Source organism: Morus notabilis, unplaced genomic scaffold (genome assembly GCF_000414095.1).
Source record: "Morus notabilis unplaced genomic scaffold, ASM41409v2 Scaffold471, whole genome shotgun sequence".
Lineage (NCBI taxonomy): Eukaryota > Viridiplantae > Streptophyta > Magnoliopsida > Rosales > Moraceae > Morus > Morus notabilis.
Window position 1 is genome coordinate 91,285 of NW_010365442.1, and position 20,413 is coordinate 111,697.

The window sequence follows — 20,413 nt, forward strand, 5'->3', positions numbered from 1 at the left end:
TTGGCTCATCTTCCTTAGTCTTACATGGAAATACATGTTCAAAGAACGATGCATTCCTAGACTCTATTATCGTGTTCTTGTGTATGTCAGGGTTTTTAGACTCGTGCACAAGGAACCAATATGCGGTACTGTTATGAGCATACCCAATAAAGACACAATCAACCGTTTTCGGACCTATCTTCATCCTCTTTGGTGTTGGTGCCATTACCTTGGCCAAACACCCCCACACTTTCAAGTATTTGTAGGAAGGTTTCCTTCCTTTCCAAAACTCATAGGGGGTTTTATCGACTTTCTTACGCGGAACCTTATTTAAAAGGTAATTAGCCGATAAAATGGCTTCCCCCCACATGTTCTGTGGCAACCCAGAACTTATTAACATTGCATTCATCATATCCTTTAAGGTACGATTTTTCCGTTCAGCAATGCCATTTGATTGGGGAGAATATGGAGGTGTGACTTCGTAGATAATTCCATGTTGTGCACAAAGCGCATTAAATGGTTCAACATATTCACCACCTCGGTCACTTCTTACCATCTTAATCTTCTTATTAAGTTGGTTTTCAACTTCTTGCCTGTAGAGAGCAAATTTCTCTACAGCTTCATCTTTGCTTTTCAGCAAATATACATAGCAATACTTTGTGCTATCATCAATGAAAGTGATAAAATACTTATTACCACCTCTCGTTTGAACAAACTTTAAATCACAAACATCACTATGTATTAGATCAAGCGGCTTAGTATTCCTTTCTATCATCTGGAATGATGACCTTGTTAGTTTTGCCTCTACACAAATTTCACATTTATGTTTGGAATCGATATGAAATGTGGGAATGTGATCCAAGTTAATTAATCTACGCAAAGTATCATAATTAACATGTCCTAGTCTACCATGCCATAAGTTAGAAGACTCAAGCATATAAACAGAAGACTCTTTCTTTTTATTCATCTTTTTGGGTTTTACAGCTATGGCATTCATTTTCCACATGCCACTTTTCACATAACCCCTTCCCACATACATTCCCATTTTGGACAAAACTATCTTATCGGCTCCAACCACCATCCTGAAGCCGTGCATGCTCAGCATTGTCCCGGATATGAGATTCTTCCGGATGTCGGGCACATAAAGCACGTTGTGGAGCTTCACTTCCTTGCCCGAGGTCATCTTCAAAAACACCGTTCCTTGGCCCTTGATCACAGAAGTTGCAGAATTGCCCATGAAGAGCTTATCTCCAGTTTCCAACGGAACTAGATCAGCAAACTCGGCCCGGTCACAGCAGATGTGTCTTGTAGCCCCAGTATCGAGCCACCACTCCTTTGGATTGGAGTCGACCAAGTTCACTTCGGAGACCACAGCAGACAAGCTGATGTCGGACACTTCTTTGGAAATGGTGTCCACAGCATTGGCCTCTTTATCCTTGTTTCGTTTTGGCAGCCTGCAATCCGCCGATTTGTGCCCAACCTTGTTGCAGTTGAAGCACTTTCCTTGGAATTTCTTCTTGACAATTCCACCCTTTGGTCCCATCTTGGATCCGGGCTTTCCTTTCTTTTTGGAGCTATCATGCTCCACCACATTAGCCTTAGCGGAGCTCGCGGTTGCATTGGAGAACTTCTTCTCAGTCCGCCTATTGTCTTCTTCGATGCGAAGCCTGACAACCAATTGCTCAACGGTCATCTCTTTCCTCTTGTGCATCAGGTAGCTCTTGAATTCCTTCCAGGAGGGGGGTAGCTTATCAACCAGCGCAGCTACCTGAAAGGATTCACTAATGGCCATTCCCTCAGCATGTATTTCATGAATTATCAATTGGAGCTCTTGAACTTGACTAATGACAATCTTCGAGTCCACCATCTTGTAATTCAGGAATTGGCCCACTAAAAACTTCTTAGCACCCGCGTCCTCGGACTTATATTTATGGTCTAAAGATTCCCATAAGTCCTTAGCAGTTTTCTTTGAGCTATACACATTGTAAAGCCCATCAGCCAAGCCGTTAAGCACATAGTTCCGACACAGAAAGTCGGAAGGGTCCCAAGCATCACCCGCGTGGAATGCTTGAGCATCCACTTCATCCTCTCTAACAGTAGGAGGATCCTCTTTCAAGAATCTCGCAAGATTCAATGTTGTTAAATAAAACAACATTTTTTGTTGCCAAGTTTTAAAATTCAGGCCACTGAATTTATCAGGCTTTTCATTGTGGTTCACAGGAACCGAGACCGGCGAAGGCCGCGTCGAGGTCAAAGCGGGGGTCGGGACCGAGACAGACGTTTGTCCCACAGGTGACGGCACAGGCGTCATAGTGTTGCTTCCAGCAGGAACAACCACGTTCATATTATCAGCCATTTCTTTCTTTCTTTCTTTCTATAAACAGAAATTTCTAAGTTAGTAAGGAAATTGATAGAATTTCGAACAACCACAATAAAACGTTTTTTTTTTTTTTTTTTTTTTAAAACGTCATTCCTTCCTTTTTCCTGAAAATGTGTTTTTTTTTTTCCTTTTCTTTCAAAACCTCCTTTGTAAATCCGAATCTGTTTTAAGATTGTTAGACAATATAATAGAAAATACAAAGAAGAACAAGGAAATAAAGGAATAACAAAATAATGAAAATTGTTACAACCCGAAATCAACCTTTCTATGGAATTCAGAAAACGGAATTGTATGAATGTCGAGGCACGTGAACCACGTTGTCCTTAAAACAGATTCGTCCCCTCCGGCGTGTGCTTGAGGTTACGTTGGACATCCGTCTCCCAGGATACAACGACAACGACGGCAGCTCGATGCACTTTCGGAACCGTCCGGCGAACTAGAACTTGATCTTCCCTCTATCACCAAAACCGAACTACAAGAACTACTCAAGGAAATCCGGAAGAAACCAAGACAGAGAGAGAACCAAAAAAAGGAGAAGAGAATTGTGAGAAAGTGTGTTCCTATCATGTGGAGTTTTGGCCTTTATATAGGCTCCAAAATCTGGGTGTTACACCAAGACATTATGGTGTAATAACCTAGATTTATTCCCGGAATAATGGTGATTAAAACCAGCCAAAATATTTTTTGATTTGTCATGGTGAATCTGGTCACATTCTGGCTAGTAATTCAATTTTTGATGATGAAAAACCGAAGCCATGAAAGCTTGATTCGGTTTGCCTCCATTGATCACCATTAAGGTCTCATTATGGTCTTTAACCATCATTGCTTTATGCCAAACGGAAGCTGGAAGGTCTTGGCTAGAGCAAAATAAAAATCGCAAAAGTAAGCTCGCACGGAGCGGATTTTTCAGTCCGGCATTCGTGTCCGCAGGCGCACACATTAAGCCCCAAACCCGCCATGATTTTGGAGTTTGGAGTTTCCTTTTGTGTGTTTTTAGTTGTTTTGAACAATTTATTCACTTGTTTATTTTCTGATAGATATGAGCTAAATAGCTAATGTTAGTTCATAGAGTGAAATCTGAATGCTTGTTGAGTATGGTTTTACCTATATGGTCCATGATATGGAATTTTGGGCCTCGACATGATTTTGCAGGAAGTAAATGGCTCTAAACTTGTGTACTTGGATAACGCTGCAACTTCCCAGAAGCCTACAGCCGTCTTGAGAGCTATACAAACCTATTACGAAGCTTACAATTCGAATGTGCATCGTGGAATTCATTATTTGAGGTACTTCATAATTAGTTGTAGTGATTGTTAGAAAGCATGAGTGATATTGTAAATTCAGGATTGATGTAGATAAATTATTTGAGTGAGAAACTATACAATACCACCAACCAAAAAGATATGTTTAAAGCCTGGATAGTTTCGTAGGATGCTGACAAATTTGGCAAGGGAGAGACTTTTCATTGGTTGCTTATTATGTTATTGCCTTCCATTTTTTGTTTTTATGGAAATAGTGCAAAGGCAACAGAAGAGTATGAGTTGGCAAGAAAGAATATTGCATCTTTTATCAATGCATTAGATTCTAGTGAGATTGATTTCACGCGGAATGCCACTGAAGATATCAATCTTGTGGCGTACTCGTGGGGCCTCCAAAATTTAAAAGCTGAAGATGAGGTTCATTTCTTAATTTCCATGTATTTTCTTTCCTTACGTGTTTATGAGACTATCATGACTTCATTTTTGCATTATATTCCTAAACGAAGAATGCAATGTTTCTTTGTTGTTTTTGTCATTATGATGATGATCATCTCCCTTTTCATTTCTCTTTTTGAAAAGAAACACAACTTCATTAATCCCAAGGAATTATGAAATAAAAATATGCTAGAATTATTTAGGATAGGGAAATGGAGAAAGTGGACTTGTTTGAAAAGGCATAATTTTCTGGTTCTTTTGGGCTTCTACAGATAAAGCATTTAAGGGGATTTCAAAATTATTTTGAATTGGATGGATGTAACAAGGGGTTGATTGTAACAATTTAAAGGGGGTTCCAAGAGGAATCTTTCTAATAAGCTAGATACAAGTATTAGAATCCTTTTAGGTGTCTATTTAGATGAAATTTAGTATTATTCTTTCTTTAATCTTGATGGTTTGGAAAGTTCTGTTTTGATGTTTTTGCTTCAATTTGGCTCTTGATTTTCTGTCGTTACATAGAAAATTAACTCTTTTGCAATGAAACATTTTTGCAAAGACCATAGCCTGGAACTATGTGTCTTGGAGATAATTTGGTAAATACCAAAGTGTTCTTGACTCATTAATCTTGAATAGAAGCCAAATATGAAAGAAAGAGTAAAAAATTGCAACATAAAAAGAACTTGTACAGTAGGCTTTTAAAAAAAAAAAAAAAACATTGCAAAGCCTTCTTGTAGCATTAAGGTAATTGAAATCTCAGATTTAAAAAGTGGAACAGAGCCATCAGTATATCTCGTTGAAAATTAATGCTGAAAACAAAAATCAAGGATGCTAGTGACTGCAGAGGAGGTTATGTTGCTTTGTTAAGTTTCAGCATTGAAAATACATATTTAACTCAAGTTCTAGTGTTCTACTTTTTAGCCAAAAAAGAAAAAAACCCATGTAGTTGATTTGCTGTCATAGGGAGCTCGATACCTTTGTGAAAGGGCGTCTATACTATAAAACTCCTCTAACCATGTCTAAGAAGGCCAGGCTGTTTTGAGGAGGCAATGCTAAGTTCGTGTGCAAGTCTCTAGGTTTTATTGTGAGGGATGTAGGACATATCCCAGTGGGATCCACAACAGTTAGAGACATAAGTTCTAGTAACCCAGGAAGCCCACCTGCATGTTGCTTGCTTCATAAAGGATCAGTGGCTTATTCTCTAATCCATCATGGGTGTAACCACACCTATTCATAGATTCATAGTTTTGTTAGAGCTAGATGGGTCTTCTTTCTGGTTAAAGTTATGGCCATTGATTAAGAGACATCGGATGACACTGAGCTAAATAACAGTTTGGAAATTCCACGTGAGTGATTCTTTGGGAGTTCAGGCATTGCATTTTGAAATCAAGCTTGATGGTTTTTTGTACAGATGTAAGACCTAGTGGATCTATAGGATGTCCATAATTGTTTCACAAAGAAGCCATGGAAAGTGACTTGTCAGTTTTTTTGCTTTACATTAATTTTTTACTGGCATTTACTGTCACGTCAGCAAGATTGTGAATGCACTATCTTATCTACTTTAATTTGAAGCATCTTCATGCCTGTGCCTGTGATGCATTTACTTGGCCTATTTATGGAGGTTTTAGGACCTAATGTTATAGTTGTATTGAAAAGACGTATGCTCTTAGTTTCAGTTAATGATTAAGAGATGTGCAGAGTAGCTGAGCTTGGTTGACTTGTTGTTTAGTGATGACACACACATGCACACATACCACTAAGTTCCCCTCTGGCTAGGTGTAATATTTTGTTCTTATTTTTGATAAGTTTCTTCCACCTCCTCTGTGAGGTTTCTTCAAAAAGAAAAAAAAAATAAAGAAAAAAAAGAGAAAAAAAAGATGAAATATATATTCTATGGTTTAGCATTCTTTGTCTGGTTAGGCTTCCTAAGTTGCCCCTGGGCTTGGTGTAATATTTATTTTTCCTACTTTTTAATAAATTTCTTTCAACTCCTGTGGAGGTTTCTTAAGAAATTAATAAAGAAAAAGGTCTACAAGTAGTTGTGTTATTCTCCTTTCCCCCCTTTTCTGGACATTCTAATTTTGATCTGTGAGGAGTTGTCTTTCCCGTTGAGGTTGGAAAAACATATTCATCAAATGCGTTATGTTTCAAAGTAGCGAACTGTTAGGCCTCCTATTACATTAGTTTATTCTAGGAAGAAGGGCAATAGGGGGAAATCGCAGGAAACAAGGGAGGGAAGTGGAAATATGAAAAATGGGTGCTGATGTGTCAAGTCAGTTACGAGTCTGTTAGCAAACAGGTATTTAGACAATAGAGTAGGAGTGGGAGAGGTGCCTGTGAATTGAGCCATTTCTGTTAGTAGACCATTGGAGGCAGGGGAACCTCGAATTCCCCATTTGTTATGTTTCTTCTATTTTCTTCTTGTTCCTCCCTGAGAATGGAATCCATCTTTCGGGAGACTTGTTAGTGAGATTTATAATAAAAGGAACTTGACCCGTTTTCAAGCAATTCTTCTATGTTTTTCTACTGTTGGAATACCAAATTGAGCAGGAACCTAACATTTTGGTATCAGAGCAGTGGATCCATGGCAGACGCTTCCGGCGAACGGCTTCCGGCAGAAGAGTTGTCTCGGCTCGAACAGAGGTTGGATACGTTTTAAGAGGCGCTGCAGATCGTGGAAGCTATGATGGAGCCTCTCCCTAAACTCCAAGAAGACGTGACTGAGATTGGCGTCCAGATGGGTGAAGTTCAAGTATCGGTGCACCGGCTGGAGAATCTTCTGCTCCAGCAAGCGGAATTTCTCCAGCGAAACCCACAACCTCCACCCCTGTTCGACGCTGGTCCTCAGCGATTTCCCGACCTTCGTCGGCTGGCTCCAAACGTTCGGCCAGTGTCGCCGCCTCCGCCTCCTCGCAACGAAGAACGCCGGCGATACGAGCGGGAATATCGGCAGGAGACACCACAACTTCCGAGAGGACGAGCAGAATACCGGGGAAGGAGGCTGGAGATGACCCCCAAGGATGGGTGTTTAGGGCCGATCGGTACTTTGCCGTGAACGATGTGGAGGAGGAAGAGAAGGTGGTGGTAGCTTCGGTATGCATGGAGGGTAGAGCTTTGGGTTTGTTCTAGTGGGCAGCACGCAAGATCCGTTCAGATGTTGGCGTGAACTCCGCACGGCGGTGCTGCGGCGTTTCGGTCGTGCTAGGGAGGTCGATCCGGTGGAGCAACTGATGGCTCTCAGGCAGCGGACTTCGGTGGCGGACTATCGGGACGAGTTTGAAATAATGAGGGCGCAGATGCAGGGAGTTCCTGAAGCCATTTTCAAGGGGGCTTTCCTTCATGGGCTCAGGGAGGATATCCGGGCCGAATTAAAGATGCATTCGCCCAATGGCTTGCATGAGATGATGGATTTGGCCTAGCAGGTGGAGGCCCGCAATGAGGTTGCAGATCGGGTCAGAAGGAACAGAGTGGGCCGAAGGCTCAGATCTGACTATTGGGGGTCTGAAGGCCCAAACTCGGGCTCGTTTCCACCTGAAGGCCCCCTTCGATCCAAACCTTAGAATGAGGCAGCATTAGGTTAGGGGGCTCGCCTCGTTAAGCAATCAGGTATTTGTAGGGAAGTTAATGTATGGATCCAAGGTCACTTGGTGGTGGACTTTTTTTCCTTCGAATTGGGTGGGGTTGATTTGGTCTTACCTTGGCGAGGTACGGCCGGATTGGTCTAAGTTCCTAATGAAATTCCGAGCAGGGCCAACTTGGGTGGTTTGGCGAGGTGACCCAAGTTTGTGTTATGCACCGGTAAAGATGAGTTCCTTAGTCCGGACATTATCGCCGGCCGGAGCTAGGGTATTGGTGGAAGTGTGTGAGCTATTGGTGCAGCAGCCGGATAAGGAGAACACAGAGGTTCCCCCAACCAATTCCGGCCGTTTCTTTCTCTGAGCATTCCCTTCAAATTACTATTCACAAATTGAATGGAAAGAATTACCTTGAGTGGTCTCGATCTGTACGTTTGGTGATTGACGGCAAAAGGAAACTCGGGCACTTGATTGGCGAAGTAAAACCGCCAGCCACCAATGATCCAAAATACCGGCAGTGGCGTTCAGAAAATTCAATGGTGACTGCCTGGCTGATCAACTCGATGGAACCAATTGTTGGTAAGCCCTTAATGTTCTTGCCGACGGCCTGTGATGTCTGGGAGGCAGTTCGGGAAACTTATTCAGATTTGGACAATCATTCGCAATTGTTCAAATTGAACACTCGAATGTGGAAGATGCAGCAAGGTGACCGTGAGGTAACAGCCTACTATAATGATATGATGGCGGTTTGGCAGGAATTGGATATGTTTGAAGATGAACAATGGGAAAATTTGAATGATAGTTCTCGGTACAAAAAGAAGATTGAGAGAGGCCGGGTATTTGTGTTCTTGGCTGGTTTGAATAAAGAACTCGATGAGGTTCGAGGGCGTATATTAGGGAAAAGACCCTTGCCGACGATAAGAGAAGTTTTGCAGAAGTGCGTAGAGAAGAAGCACGGCGGCAAGTGATGTTGAAGAACATCGATGAACCAAAAATAGATGGCGAGGGATTTGCTCTTGTGGTTCGAGGTACAGATTCAGAAGGTGATAGGCGTGGAGGTAAGCAGAGGCCTTGGTGTGACCATTGTAGAAAGCCGTGGTATACTCAGGAAAATTGCTAGAAACTACACGGGAAACCGGCAAATTGGAAGAAAAGACCCGGCAGTGACACCAAGTCAGGGGGAGATGTCCGCGCATTCTAAGCTAGCCGCACAGATCTAGAGCAGGAATCTTCATCAGCGCCCTCCTTTTACAAAGGAACATATAGAGCACCTACATAAAATGTTTCAGTCCCAATCTTTAGGAAATTCTAACTCATCTTATTCTCTAGCACAGTCAAGTAACTTTCACTGCAGCCATCGCTTGTATCAAGTCTAATGGCTCTTGGATATTACATTTAGGTGCTACCGATCATATGGCCGGCACTTCGCAATTCTTTTCTTCATATACACCTTGCGCAGGGAATCAAAGAGTTAAAATTACATATGGCTCCTTTGCTACTGTTGCTGGGAAAGGAATAGTTACCATTTTCCCTTCTCTAATTTTGAAAAATGTTCTGCATGTTCCCCATTTGTCGTATAATCTCTCGTCTATCAGTAAATTGACTCTTGATCATAATTGTCAAGTTAATTTTTGGTCTTCTCGTTGTGAATTTCAGGATTTAACCTCGGGGAAGATGATTGGGGGTGCTAAACAGGATAGTGGTCTCTACCTCTTTAATAACGGATCAACTTTTGGAAGACAAGATCAGCAGACATGTTACAATTCTATTTCTGTTTCTAGTGACAGTAAGATTATGTTATGACATTATCGATTATGACATCCAAATTTTCAATATTTAAAGCATTTGTTACCCAAGTTATTCATGAATTTTCTGTTTTTCGGTGTGAATCTTGTGAATTAGCAAAACATCATCGTGTTGTTTTTCCATCTCAACCATATGAAAAATCAAAACCATTTACCATGATTCACAGTGATATTTGGGGTCCTTTTAGAGTGCCAACCTTTTCTGGAAAATGCTGGTTTGTTACTTTCATTGATGATCATACTAGAGTCACTTGGGTCTTCCTCTGAAAAGAAAAATATGATGCTGAAACTGTTTAAAATTTTTTATAATATGGTTCAAACACAATTTCAGACTCAGATTAAAATTTTTCAAAGTGATAATGGAAAAGAATTTTTTAACAATGTGTGAGGGAATTTTTTTGCCGGAAAAGGGATTGTACACCAAAGTTCTTGTTATTATACACCTCAACAGAACGGGGTGGTTGAAAGAAAAAACAAACATCTCCTTGAAGTTGTTAGAGCTATAAGTTTTAAAACTAAGGTTCCTAAGTACCTTTGGGGAGAAGTAGTTTTAACAGCCACTTATTTGATTAATAGGCTGCCTGAGAATTTTGAACTTTAAAACACCAATAAAGGTTTTCACCGAATGTTTTCCAACCACTCGGCTAACAACATATACTCCTTTAAAAATATTTGGAAGTATGGCTTTTGTTCATAATCATGATCCTAGATGTTCTAAGCTTGATCCAAAAGCACATAAGTGTATTTTTGTAGGCTATCCTACAAATCAGAGAGGGTATAAATGTTTTGATCCAGTTTTCAAAACAATGTTTGTCTCCATGGATGTCACGTTTTTTGAAGGACATACCTACTACAGCAATTCCCATCTTCAGGGGGAGAACACTAGTGAAGATGATTTTCTAGATGGTTCAACTTTTGAGTTTATTCAAGATGATGTTTCTCACAAACAGTTACCCAAAGAGAATGATATGCCAAATACAAAGTCAGTGGAAACAAATGAATTAAATGTTGAAAATATTGAATCTACCAATGAACAACCTTTGGTAATGCCATCTCAGAATCAAAATACTGAAACAACAGAGATGTGTGCGAAACGGTTTAAAGGTCTTGTCTATTCAAAGGAGTATCAAGCATAGAAAAGAAGAGGCACTATCCCACATCATTACCAAAAGTCTAATAAGAGGTTGGATCATGACATTCATGATGACTCTTCAATAGCTCCTGAAAATAATCCTCCAGGTAATTCTGAGTCAAACCATTCTAGTCAGCTTGATCTTCCCATTACTCTTAGAAAAAGTGTTAGGTCTTGTACAAAACATCCGTTGCCAAATTTTGTGTCTTACAAAAATATTTCACCCTCATATTGTGCCTTTATTTCACAAGTGTCGAGTGTGGTTATTCCTAATAGTGTCCAGGAGGTTCTAAATGTTCTTGAGTGGAAAGAAGTGATTTTTGAGGAGATAAGAGCTCTGGAGAAGAATGCTACTTGGGAGAAAGTGGATCTGCCATATAGGAAGACAGTTGTTGGCTGTAAATGGGTATTTACCGTGAAGTACAACTCAGATGGATCTTTGGAAAGATACAAGGCTCGCCTTGTGGCTAAAGGCTTAACTCAGACATATGGGTGGACTACATAGAGACTTTTTCTCCAGTGGCAAAGCTAAATACAGTTCGGGTACTCTTGTTTGTTGCTGCTAAGCTTGATTGGCTTCTGAATCAGCTGGATGTGAAGAATGCTTTTTTGAATGGAGACTTAGAGGAAGAAGTCTATATGGAACCTCCACCGGGCTTTACTGAGAAGTTTGGAACCAAGGTGTGCAAACTAAAGAGGTTTCTATATGGTCTTAAACAGTCTCCCAGAGCTTGGTTTGAGAGATTTACAAAGTTTGTTAAGAACCAAGGATATACACAGGGACAATCTGATCACACTCTCTTCACAAAGAAATCTACCAAAGACAAGGTTTCTGTCTTGATTGTCTATGTGGATGATATAATTATGACTGTAGATGATTTAGAAGAGATGATCAGACTGAAGCAGAGCCTAGCCAAGGAATTTGAGATTAAAGATCTAGGCCAACTAAAATACTTCCTTGGAATGGAAGTGGCAAGATAAAAAAAGGGCATTGTGGTTTCGTAGCGGAAGTATATTCTATATCTCTTGAAAGAAACTGGAATGAGTGGTTGCAAACCTTCGGATACTCCAATAGAAGCTAATGCTAAACTTGGAGATGTAAAAGATGGTGTTCCAGTAGACACAGGGAGATACCAAAGACTGGTTGGAAGACTAATCTACTTGTCACATACACGTCTTGACGTTGCTTTCGCTGTGAGCATGGTAAGTCAATTTATACATTCTTCGTATGAAGAACATCTGGAAGCTGTGTATCGAATTCTTCGTTATTTGAAAAGCACACCAGGAAAAGGACTCTTCTTCAAGAAAAATGAGAAGAGAGGAATTGAGGTGTATACAGATGCTGATTGGGCAGGTTCGGTCACTGATAGAGGATCAACATCAGGCTACTGTACATTTCTATGGGGCAATTTAGTCACTTGGAGAAGCAAGAAGCAGAGTGTAGTAGCTAGAAGTAGTGCTGAGGCAGAATTCAGATCAATGGCTCAAGGAGTGTGTGAGATTCTTTGGCTAAAAAGGGTTCTGGAAGAGCTTAAGAGACCAATAAATTTTCCTATGAAGTTGTATTGTGACAACAAAGCGGCTATCAATATTGCTCATAATCCGGTTCTACATGATAGAATAAAACATGTTGAGATTGATAGACACTTTATAAAAGAAAAGCTTGAAGAAAGAATAATTTGTACTCCATTTGTACTCACCACACAACAAGTTGCAGATGTTTTGACTAAGGGTTTGTTGAGACAGCCATTTGAACTTCAAGTGAGCAAGTTGGGCATGATGGATATCTTTGCACCAACTTGAGGGGGAGTGTCAGGAATATTGGGTTAGGATTTGATTATTATAGATTTGAATAAATTAGAAAAGTTATATCCTAGGATCAAGTTATAGAATAAAATCCCTGATTATATGGGATCCTAGGGTTAGCCATATATTGTCTTCTTTTCTATTTAAAGGTGTTTTATTCCTCTGTAATGTATACAATGAATAAGAGAGTTATTCTCTCCTTTCTTCCTCTGTGAATATCTAAAAAGCATTCCTCAATGGGGACTTAGAGAAAGAAGTATACAAGGATGCACCACCAGGATTTGATGGAAAGTTTGGTACAAAGGTATGTAGGCTGAGAAAATCTTTATATGGATTGAAGCAGTCACCAGGGCTTGGTTCGAGAAGTTTACTCAGTTTGTTAAAAGTCAAGGGTATATTCAAGGGCAAGCCAATCATACTATGTTCTTCAGACATTCGCAGGATGGAAAGATGGATGTGCTAATTGTATATGTGGATGACATAATTCTAACTAGAGATGATATATCTGAGATAAACAGGTTGAACACTTCCCTCTCCTCAACTTTTGAGATCAAGGATCTGGGATCTTTGAGGTATTTTCTGGGCATGGAGGTTGCGAGATCAAAGAAAGGAATTATTGTATCTCAATGAAAATATGTTATTGATCTCCTAAAGGAGACCGGAATGAGTGGCTGCAGACCAACAGACACTCCGATTGATCCCAATCAGAAACTTGGAGATGACAAGGAAGGTGATCTGGTGACTACAACTCGGTATCAAAAACTGGTGGGAAAATTGATTTATTTATATCATACAATACCAGATATTGCATTTGTTGTGAGTCTAGTAAGTCAATTCATGCACTCACCGTATGAGAAACACCTTGAAGCAGTTTTTTGAATTCTTCGATAGGTGAAGAGTACTCCAGGCAAAGGTTTACTTTTCCAGAAGACTCCACATCAGAACATTGAAGCATATACCGACGCAGATTGGGCAGGCTCGGTTAATGACATGAGGTTTACGTCAGGATATTGCACTTTTGTCTGGGGAAACTTGGTTACGTGGAGGAGCAAAAAACAGAATGTAGTTGTAAGGAGCAGTGCTGAGGCATAATACATGGCTATGGCTAACGGAGTGTGTGAGATGTTGTGGGTAAAAAGAGTTCTCGAAGAACTGAAGATGCCAATAAATATGCCAATGAAGTTGTATTGTGACAACAAGGCCGCCATCAACATTGCACAGAATCCAGTACAACATGACCGCACAAAGCATGTGGAGATTGATAGGCACTTTATAAAAGAGAAGATTGATTGTGGAGCTATTTGCATGCCTTTTGTCACAACTACGCAACAAATAGCTGATTTTCTCACTAAAGGACTGTTTAGGCCTAATTTTGAACTTTTTGTAAGCAAGTTGAGCATGTTTGATATCTATGCACCAACTTGAGGGGGGGTGTCAGATTTGTCAGTATTTCTAGGAATAAATTAGGATATTTTATTTATGGAAATATGTCAGGATCAGTTGGTAGTTTCCATTCCTAGTTTCTAGGAAAGAATTAGCTGATTCTGAGTAGCTATAATTGCTGATTTTGTGGGCCTTTCTCTCCTATTTAAGTTTGTATCCGATTCATTGTCTTTCAAGGGAATAATAAAATTTCTTCTTCCCTAAAACCTAAAGATTCTTATATGGAAAGAGCAATCTCTTGTCTTCCATGCCTCCATTCTTAGGTAACTTAACGCCCTTTTGAAATTGAATTTGTGTTCTGAAATTTAATTTCTGTTTGCAAGAGTTCTTTCACATCTATACCCCCAATACTGGGGTTGGAGTTGCGGCATTTGCAATTTATTACAGAACCAATGATTTCACATCTTTTAGGTGGTGGTGAGATGATCTCTGATGTATTTCTAGATCATTCCACTTACGCAGAACCATCATCCAGGTCCGTGGAACTTGTTTAGAATTTGTTTACTGTCTGGTGCATGTGTCGTGTATTCATCAACCTTTTACTAAATCAGATTTGAAGCTGGAACACCAGCAATGGGAGAAGCAGTAGGATTAGGAGCAGCAATTGATTATTTGTTAGCAATCGGGGTGCAAAAGATACATGATTATGAGGTTAGTTAAACTTTTCGATGCTTTTTTTCCCGTTCTGTTTTTTCTTATGCTAGAGAAGGCTGACACTAGCCTCATTACCCTTAGAAGCTAGGAAATGGGACATCCACTGCATCCCTTTTTTTGTTGATTTTATTTTATTTAATTGTTTTCACAGGTAGACCTGGAAAACTATCTATATCTAAGCCTTCGATCAGTTCCTAATGTTCGCATTTATGGCCCTGTACCTTCAGAAAATGTCCGTCGTGCTGCACTTTGTTCATTCAATATTGAGAGCATTCACCCAACGGACACTGCTACTTTTCTTTATCAACCAGTAACCAACAAGGTTTACAAAGTCCGGTAATTCTTAACAAAAGATTTGAGAACACGTACTCTAATTGTTGTGAAAGAGATCTCAAATGATCAGTAACAAACGTGTAAATTCAGCATGGTGTGGCTATCAGATCAGGTCACCACTGTGCTCAACCCCTCCATCGCAGTTTAGGAATCAGCGCGAGTGCCTGTGTAAGTCTCCACTTGTACAATACCAAAGAGGATGCCGACTACTTCATTCAAGCCCTAAATTATAGTCAACTTCTTCAACTCTTTCAAGTAGAGCCAACAATAGCTCTGCCCTACCTATTGTACATTTCTACCAATCTGTACGCTAATATTATACTGAACCAGATAAAGTTTGTAGCATTATTATTTCAAGTGTTAAGTTGTGCTGGGAAGGAGCTAATCTTCTTACCTTGTTTCAATAATCTGATGCTTAGTAAAACTTTTCCGAGGGGCAGAGGACGTTCTTTTGTTGAACAGCATGTTGTGATGTTTTGTATGTTACAGATAATATAACTCGTTGAGCTATATCGTGTGAGCAAGTGTTAATATGGTACAGGCACTTTTTTGCTAGTAGAGATGGCAAAACCTAGCACAACCAAAGAAAAACCAGAAACCATTTCTTGCCTTTCATATCAACACCAAGTGTGTAGGCAAGAAATTCCCAGCTCAGATCAAAACCAAGTGCAAATGTTCGATAATAACTATATTGCAGAGTCAGATTTTACACTGTAGAGATTCTTTAGAGACCAACAGGAACTGCACCCTTCATTAGAGATGTAAACAATGGTTTTCTTCACTACTACATTCTTAGAGGTGAAAATTTTGCTTTTCCTGTGGGACCTTACGAGGATATGTCCATGTCCATGTTTTTCTCTTCATTTGCTTAAGTACGCATCTTAGCAAAATCAATAGTTTTCTTCCCATCTCGAGGCTTACCAAAAAAATGCTTTTGGTAATCAGAGTACAGAACTTGCTTGTAAATAGGTTTTTCTCCGGTCTCCAATACTTTTGGCAGAGGTCCTATGAGAGCAACAGATAGAGGAGTCACAAATATTGGAACGGAAATTCTGCTTTTGTTCTTGTTAGGTATTGCACGATGCTCAACGCTTTTGTAGAGGCCATTGCTCATTATCTGCAACACATCGCCAATGTTGATTACCAATGCACCATCAACAGGGGGGTACATGGATCCAACTATCAGCTCCGCCTTGGCGGACATAAAGCCCACCGGAGTGATCTTGGAGGAGTACTGTTATGGTTGATATGTCCGAGTAGCGGCCAACTCCTGCTGTGAGCTCTGGGTTGGGACACTTTGGATAGTAATTGAAGCCAAGCCTCGTAGCACCCTCAACATATGTTCCGTCTCTTTGTCTACGTCCTTCACATTCAATCTCTTTAGCAGAACATGCAATAGCTTTTTAATCACATCTTCAGCCTGCTTCATGTATTCTATTGCTTCCTCCCTAATGGTTTGTCATTTCAAAGGAAGAGCAAGAAAAAGTAAATAAATTTTCAGACAACAGGGATTATGTGAGATTCAAAGCATGTTTCACTCATGAATTACTACATACCATATCTCAAAACAACTGCATATTCTATCATCGAGTCATGCTCTTTTAAGAATTTTTTTTTTTTTTTTAAATGGTAACTAAATGGAAGTCATACCAATTGCAAAAACTACATTTCTTTCAGAACATTACCTGCACTCAGGTGGCCAAGAAGCAAAAGCCTGATCCTCAGACACATACAACATAATGAAGTAGTCTTTCCACTCCAAAACCTGCTCAGCTCTCGGGCTAAAACTCGTCCCATATCGCACACTCTCCGAAGGCGAATCCCTCGCGTACTCCCTCTTCTCTTCCGTCGGCAAATCGAAAAACCGATGCACAGCCGCCTCAAGATCAGCAACAACTTTGTTGGGCACGCCATGGTTGACAATTTGGAAGAAACCGTACTTCGTTGCAGCCTCGAAAATGGCATCTGCGACGTTGGGATCATCCCACTTAGAGAAATCTATGACAGGTATTGAAGCTTCGACCTCTGTTTTGCTTGTGTCGAGTCTTTCCTCGAGAGGCTGGATATACTGAGAAGGGACTGTTTTAATTCCCATTTCTGCCAGACCCTTAACTCCATTTCCTTATTTGATCACAAAATCGATCACATTAATGGAAGAATGGTGCGGCGCTGATGACATTGCTTTGGTTTGTGTGGGAAATAGAGAAAAAAAAAATTGAAGTTTGTAAAATCGAGATATTCTTGGATTCTGTTATTCACATACAAAAGGAACCAAAAATCTGGAAGAAGCTGTTGGGCGTGGCTAAGATTGAGCCACATCAGCAAGCTTGACGCCTATAGGCAGCTAAATGTTTATCCTTCCGAATAACTAATTAGTGTGAATCAGTTTTCCTATTTTCTATTTTTTTTATTTTTTTATTGTGTCTTATAATTATAGACTTTTTTTATTTGATCGATTTAAATTTAGAATTCGAGTTTTGTTATAATAAAAATTTTTTAAACATAATTACATTTAATTTTTTTATTATAATAAAAAATTTTCATATAAAATTACATCAAATTAATAATGTGATGATTGATTTCAATTACAGATGGCATAAAGATAATAGGACGAGCCAGATTTTTCTTTTTTTCAGAAAGCAGAGATGGAACGATTTATAGATGGTATCCGGGGCTATTCTCCGTGGGCCCTTCAAGTATGTTTTTTTTTTTTTCCTTTAGAGGTCGGATAGATAACAATTATGATTATTATTATTTTTTGTCTTGCTTTTTCTTTTTCCTTTATTTTCCTCCTTAATCCCTTTTTTTATTGCATCTTTTAATCTTTTTCTATATGTTTTTAAATATATCTTTATTTAAATAATTTCTTTATGATTATTTAAATTATTATTTTTTTCTAATTACCTTATTGAAATAATTTATTCTCAAATATGTCTCTACATAAATTTTTATTTTTTCTGTCATTCTCATAAATTTTAAGTTTAGTTGCGAAACATTTTGCAAGGTAATAAAGTGTGCGTAATAATCAGCACAAGCTTTTTTTTTTCCCTTGTCCTTTGCTTTGGATCTTTTTTCTGCAGTTGTCTTTATTTTATTCATCATTTTTTTATCTTTTTTTTAATAATTTATATAACCGTTATTTTAAATGAGTCACGAGCACAGAACGCGTGTTTTGATTAGTGACTCTTAAGTATGTGTAAGAGAAGGTTGCTACATAAAAAAGATTGACTTTTTTTCCTCCTTTTTTGAGCATGCTTCTCCAATGGTATGCACTGTTTTAAGAGAGTTTGTCACTCTTCTATCAAAAAGAGCACTCTTTTTCATATTTTTTTTATGGGTGACTTTTGGTCTATAAATGTCTCATACTCGATCGATTAAAGTTGTCTATCATTATAGAGTTGTGTTTTTAAATAGTTATATGTGCACTTGTTCTTTATGCTGACTACCCGTCGCAAGAGCTCAACGCACGTTTTTCTAACCACTCGCGTTCTATGATATGTGGTAGAATCAGTCAATGATTGGAGTTACATTATGCTTGCATTGCGAAGTCAGTTATATCAGTATTAGTGTTTGTATCTCTTACTTTGAAATACATTTTACCTTAAAAAAAATAGAATTGTCTATCATTATAGAGTTGTGTTTTTAAATAGTTATATGTGCACTTGTTCTTTATGCTAACTTCCCGTCGCAAGAGCTCAACGCACGTTTTTCTAACCACTCGTGTTCTATGATATGTAGTAGAATCAGTCAATGATTGGAGTTACATTATGCTTGCATTGCAAAGTCAGTTATATTAGTATTAGTATTTGTATCTCTTATTTTGAAATACATTTTACCTTAAAAAAAATAGAATTGTCTATCATTATAGAGTTGTGTTTTTAAATAGTTATATGTGCACTTGTTCTCTATGCTAACTTCCCGTCGCAAGAGTTCAACGCACGTTTTTCTAACTACTCGCGTTCTATAATATGTGGTAGAATCAGTCAATGATTGGAGTTACGTTATGTTTGCATTGCGAAGTCAGTTATATCAATATTAGTGTTTGTATCTCTTATTTTGAAATACATTTTACCTTAAAAAAAAATAGAATAGTGTACTATATTTATGTTTGAAAATTCCATTATTTCTGATCGCATCTTACGTACAATTCCATTATTTCTTATCTCATCTTACGTAAGTAAAAAGAATCAAAATAGTTTAGCTTCCCTTTAGCGTGTCCATCCTCTTTGCTCCCTTCCGTTTTTTATTTTTTGCGTTTTACTTTTTTTTCATATTTGGGATTTTTTTTTCTATATATCTTATTTTTTATAATGTCTTTTTAAAATACCTTTTTTCATCACTTTTTTTTTTTGTTAAAATTATTTCTTTCAAATTTATTCTTATTTTATTTTTCATTTTTTCCTTGCGAGATACTCATGTAGATTTTAATTCTCTTTTAATGTGTTTTTTTAAATAGTATTATTTCCCCTCTATAAGTACTAACGCGAAAAAAGGTTCATTTCAATGGTATTAGAGCTGTAAGTTTGTGCTAGGCCAAACGGGCCGGCTGAGGTTTCAAGCCTAAATGCTTATTTGAGCCTAGTCATGTCGGCCAAAACATCTTGATCTTTTAAAATTTTTTTTTTTAAAATGCCTTATAAATTTCATAGCCGAGCCGGGCTGTCTCTAGGCCCGTCAGGCTTTAGGGCCGAGCCGGGTCGAACCTCTCTCCTTTAGGTCAGCCCAGCCCTGGAAGTCTAAAATTTCACCTTTAACTTGTGCTTTCTAAACTTTAGATTCATTTTCAGTTTGTCCTCTAAAATTTTAAAGCTTTCACTTTACCCTTTAAATTTTAAAACACTCTCATTTAAGTCTTTATGTTAGAGTTTTTGTTTAAATCATATGGAAAAGAGAGGGTTAAATTGAGTCAATTAGTCTTTATTCTCTTAAGCCTATGGGCTCCTTATATTTTTGCCCCATAATTTTTTTTTTCAATGTTTCTTCTAGTTTGCCCCTTCCATTTTTTATGTTGTATTTTCATTTGATTCTTATTAAATTAAATCTCACCCAACTTTTTACTTTTAAGCAGCTAATTCAAACTTCAAACCTCAAGTAAATTAAAAATCAACAATCCTGCTATATAATAAATTCATATTTGTTTTGGAATATTAAAAATCAATTCTCTTACAAGCGTGGTTCCTGTCCTTTCACATAATAAAATTAAAGAAAGATACAAAAAGGTAAACAAAATTTAAATAAAAAAATTTGAGTTGTAATGTTTACGTGTTATTAATTCACATTAATAACCACTCTTTTATGTGGAGCATGATGCATGCATGACAAAGAAAGACAGCTTATTACGTCTGCATGTTTAGACCCGAAAAAAAGTAATCCTATTTCATTAATCCAAAACAGGTACTCCAAAGACCATCGTACACATACTCGTGAAAAATCATGCGGTAGACACAATATATATATATATATATATATATAAAAGTAAACATCAAACGTAGTAATCTGACAGGTACACAAAAATACTGACCATTTTATTGAACTATTTAATTAGCTAGAAAATGACACCAATTAGACCAAATTAGCTACGCAACGTAATTAACTTACGACGACGAAACCGACAA

General features: G+C 38.4%; 1 pseudogene; it reads right to left on the reverse strand.

Annotated features, from left to right (window-relative positions):
- Positions 1-15,575: 15,575 nt before the first annotated feature.
- Positions 15,576-17,017, reverse strand: LOC21388219 (annotated as a pseudogene).
- Between the last annotated feature and the right edge of the window lie 3,396 nt (positions 17,018-20,413).